Genomic DNA, 5516 nt, shown 5'->3' with positions numbered 1-5516 from the left:
AGAGGGCTCCTCTGTTCCTATAGGTATCAGCAAAGCACACTCAAGACAAGATCATTTAAGGAGAAGCTAGTAGAGGGACAATTTTCAAATGGCATAAGGAAATCATGAAGAATAGAAAAATACCTTGGGGCTGTTACATGTTCTAAGGCCAACAAGACAGAGGAGAGAGTAACCACCGAAAACTTGAAGGAGACACTCAGAGAGAGATGGCCACCTAAGAGGAACGGTGACCTTGAATCAAGGGAGTCAGCCTTCCCTAGAAAACCCTGCTGAAAGGACACCTGGAAAATAAACACCCCAACTTCACTCTCCTCCCTCACTTCTTGAATAAATCTAATCAGAATCCAGAGGGCAAGAAAGGCTGATAGTACTGGTATAGTCCATGTAGATTAGCATCCAGAGACAGAGAGCAGGGCAGGGAAGAAGTGTGGGGAATGAGTCTGGAGGGGAAAAGGAACATTATCCAGCACACTACAGAATACTGGTTTTCAAGATGGTACATCCTTACCTAATTTGGAGGACACATAAAGATTTTTTAGGGTATGTGGCAAATTCTAGATCCTGAAGTTGCATTTGTATTTTTTCCTAATATTGAGCGATCTGAGAATGTGCCTTTGGTTGAGGCAGTTTCATTTCTACCTCCCCTTTTATATATGCCCTATTAACCTTTTTTTGTTGTTGTTGTTAAAAAAAGACATATCTTACCCATCTAGAAAAAAAGGATATACCTTTTTTTCATATTGGTGTATTATAATGAAGTCTAAAAACCTTTGAAGAGACTAACGAAGGTACAAATTTAAAACATTAATGTCTGTGAACTTTTTCACCAAGACTTTTAATGTATTTAATTTCCTGTGATCAATTATTAAATTTGCAACAGTTACTCAACCAGAAGCAATTTTTATTTTTTAACATTTAGAGCAGTGGTTGCCAACAGTGGCTGCACATTATAATTAGTTGGAGAGATTTAAAAAATATCTTAATGCCAAAGCTGTACCCAAGACCAATTAAATAAGAATCTCTAGGGGTAGGACCTATATATGAACAATTTTTAAAGCTCCCTAGGTAATTCAAAATGCAGGCAAAAGCGAGAACCATTGAATTGGAGACTTAGAGAACTAGAAACCACTGGTCATAGGAAATTAAATTTATTTTAAAAATTACATGCCCGTTTTGTTTAAGAAAAATTTTACCTGGTGATCAATAAACATTTACGTCTAAAATTACATTAGAAAGTAGGATGAAAATATGCAAATAAACCAGTTCAAGAAACAATACAAAATCCCCAACATGATATTACTTAAAAAAAACAAAACACCACAAGGATAATTGTATTTATCAAATGTTCATCATGTTGGGCTAAGATGGAGTCACTTTCAGCAGACCATGCTTCTAATGAGGCGACTAGAAAAGCTAGAAAAAATACAAATGAAAATTCTCTCAAGGATCACCAGAGAACTACTAGGATAACCCCTGCTTGGTGGCCCAAGATCTCAGAGAGAAAAATAGAAAGGTGAGCTGACATTCTTTCAAACAAATTTCAGATTGAGGCATTTGCTGATTCTAGCCTTGGACAGGAGACTGAAACTCGGGTAAAGCATCACAGTGAAGAGGCACGGAAGGCAGAAGAGCGTTAGACAATCCCATGGGCTTGGAAGACAAAGATTATAGTTGAGAATGCCAGGGCAGCTAGGACTTGAGGGGCCAAGGGCTTAGACAGAGGAAACACAAAGAAATAAGCCCAGTACTTAGTGTTAGCCCTTCAGGGCAGCGGTTCTCAACCTGTGGGTCGCAAAACCTTTGGGGGTCGAACAACCCTTTCACAAGGATCGCCTAAGACCATCGGAAAACACATATATATTTACATATTGTTTTTGTGATTAATCATTATGCTTTAATTATGTTCAATTTGTAACAATGAAAATACATCCTGTATATCAGATATTTACATTATGATTCATAACAGTAGCAAAATTACGGTTATGAAGTAGCAACGAAAATAATGTTATGGTTGGGGGTCACCACAACATGAAGAACTGTATTAAAGGGTCACGGCATTAGGAAGGTTGAGAACCACTGCTTCAGGGGAATTTGCCAAATATTAATCTGCCCAGGGCAAAATGCTATGTAACTAAGCAAAAAGCTTCTGAAATCCAGAGTGGTGTTTTCAGCACTCACAGAGGACTGAAGAGACAAAGAAGTTTGGACCAAATTTCCAAAGAAGACCATTAATAAACATCCCAGAAATCTACACTCTAGTCTAGACCAAAAGTACAAGCCGATCTCTTAACATGAATTTTTTAAATCAATGAAATATTAACAAATTAAATGCAAGTACTAGTATATATCCCCCCAACACACACATATATAATGACAAGGTATTTACCTGTTAGCATAATAAGGAGGAAATTAAATAATCTCAATAAATGCAGAAAAATATTTACTATCATTTAATACTGATCCATGATTTCTAAAAACAAAACAACTTGTAGCAAGCCAGAATAGAAGGGATAATTATATTTTTTTTCTTTGATATAGAGTACTTACCATAAATCATATTTAATTATTACATATTACCTTTTCTTTTCAACATTGCTTTTGAGGTCTTATCCATTTCAATAAGGGAAGGAAAATAGTTTTAATAAATGGAAAGAAAGAACACTGCTGTTAGAATATGACAAAATTATAGGCACAGAACCTCCCACAATTTGAAAATTAATGAAATTAATAAGTACAGCATTTTACAAGGTTGCTAAATATAAGATTAGTATATAAAATTAAATGTACTTCTATATTTCAACAATAAAGGGAAACTAAATTTTAAAAAGATACAATTTATTAGTTACAAATGTAACTGAAAACTAAAAAACATTATTGAAAAAATTTGAGCAAGATCTGCATAAATTTGGTACTCCCCCTTGAATACCAAATTTTGTTGTCCATCTTTCTGAAAGAATAGTATGGTCTTAGAAACATCACTTCCACTCTATTCGTTATGTAACCTCATACTATCTGGATCCTGCCCATAATTCCATAGAAACTCCATGAGAAAGTTGTCTAATGATCTCCTAATGGGCAGTCCAATAACCTATTTCAGTCCTCATTTTATTTGACACACCTGTGCCATTTTTCTCTAGATATTGCCACTACAAGGTTCTTCTCAAGACTATCCTTTCTTTGACACCGTGGAACTTTACTGGCCCAGTTCTCTTTCTCATCAATTCTGTGTCCTCTTTGCTTCCTCTTGTCATCCAGTCTTCTAAAAGGTTGGGAGGGGGGCAGCCTTCAGCCCCCTTGTTGAGAATTTATTTCATTGCAACCCACACTCTCTGCTTAGTATCTCATCCATTCTCATGATGCTGGTTTTACTTACACATATAAACTCCAAATATACAGGCTGTGGCAAAAATAGGTTTACAGTTGTTCGTATGGAAAACAATACAATAATGATAAATAATAATACAAGAATAAACTCTGTGGCATGTACTCACAACGGCAAATATACGTTTGCCCCCATCCTGTGTGTTGCTAATGGGACCTATGGTCTCCATGGGAACCCTTGGGTAATACCTGTTGGTTCCTAAATCATTTATTTACTCATTCAACAAGATGGGTTTTGCATGGTGTTCTGTGTGTTTACATGTTTAGCATTAAGCTGGAACGTTTTCGATTTTAAGTTTCCTAAGGTCAGAGGGCATACACATCTAAGTTCCCACTCTTCAGTCATGATGATATTGGTGATCTGAAAGTCTTATCTTTCTTACCTCTTTGAGTCACACAATAACATCTCAAGTGGTCATTTTTCTTGATTATCTCAGCTTTTCACCAATGACTTGGTCTCTGGATATAATGCAACATATGTATGTGAAACCAGTGAGAAACAGTGCTTCTTGAGCAGTGTGTGAATCAGCAGCCACAAGTTTGCATTTTGGAAATAGTTTTGGCAGCTGGGAAATGATCCTGAGCTAGCTGAGACTGTTATCTCTGAGTGGAAAGAAGGAGTCATATGAGGGTGAGGTGGGGCAGAATGAAATCAGTGGAGAAAAGGTAGCAATTAGGCTAGCTCAACAGCAACATGGGAAAGGTTAGAAACAAATATTCCACTGAAACTGAATGTGATTTAGAGCCAGAAAATTCCAGGGGAACCACATAAGCCAAACCTCTCATTTCACAGATAAAGGGCCTGGAGAGGTGGTTATTTAGTCAGTTACACGAGTAAGTCAAGGACAGAACCATACCAGGACTCCACAGTTCCAGTTCCAAGTCCGTAGTGCCTCAGGATGCTTTCAGGACACAATCTGATGGTCTCTCTGTTGGGACTTTTTGACTCTTAGGATTCTTTAAAAGCACCATCAACCAACAATTTAGCAATACTTTCACAGAAAATCACAGATGGCAATGAAATCTCTTGCATATAGTTTTTTTTTCCTTCAACCAGAGCCTTAACATCATCCTAGATGAGATGATATATGTGTTGACTCACCCGTCTTCCCAGCCTTGTGGCTCCTTGACCTTATCTTCCATTCCTACACATTGGTCCACTCCCAGAACCACAATCTAGATATTGCCACTACCAGGAACTTTTGTGTCAGTAAATTTTTGCTCTCTGATTTCTATCTCCAACGCTTCCACATCTCACACGACTTATGTCTGTTCTGTGAAATTTCCAGTCACACCATGCCTCCCTTACACTCCCAAACTTGACTTGGCTTTAATTTTCTCACCCACTTTGGACACCATTGTCAGTAATGTCAACCAAATTCTTGAAAGCATATTTAGGTTCTTCACCCCCATGTTCTTCAGAGTACAGTATTGGGTCCAACAATTCGTAACTAACCACATCACATCCATTGTCTGTTCCTGACCTGCTGAGTTCAGTTGAAGAAAATCACAAAATTGTAACAATTAACCACTAGTGCATATTTGTCATTTCCACCTTCACTTGGGCCCTCAGTATAGCTCATCAATCTTTTTACTCTTGGCCTTTCTTATTTCCCATATATTAGTGATATTAGAGTTCTCAAATTAGCTCCTTTACTCGACTTGCATGACTCTCAGAAGACCTTCTCTTCTAGGACACCAAAAAAAGGAACCGTGGACACCAACTCATTCAACTTCACATCCAAATAAATACAGTCACCTACCTTACCTTCTTTAACCTTCCCTCAAAACATACAGAACTATTTAGATATAAATGCCTAGGCTTTCTCCATTCCATCCACATCTTCTTTCCCTACTTATTGCATGGAGACATTAAAAATAACTATTTCACAGGGCGAAGCTGTTTTCCTCTTTCTTTCTTTTCACTTTCTAATCTACACTAATAAAAGAGAAACATGGTAATTGGCGTACGACCGCTACCCTTCCCATTGGCTAATCAGCATATCCTTATGCAAATTAACTGTCAGCCAAGATGGCGGCCGGCAGCCAGGCAGCTGGAAGCGAACATGAGGCTTGCTTGCTCCAGTGACTGCAGACTCCAACGTTCCCCGCCTGACTTGCCGGCCTCTGAGCTG

The sequence above is a fragment of the Myotis brandtii genome, unplaced genomic scaffold (assembly GCF_000412655.1).
Source record: "Myotis brandtii unplaced genomic scaffold, ASM41265v1 scaffold34, whole genome shotgun sequence".
Taxonomy (NCBI): domain Eukaryota; kingdom Metazoa; phylum Chordata; class Mammalia; order Chiroptera; family Vespertilionidae; genus Myotis; species Myotis brandtii.
Note: the sequence above shows the minus strand (reverse complement) of the source record.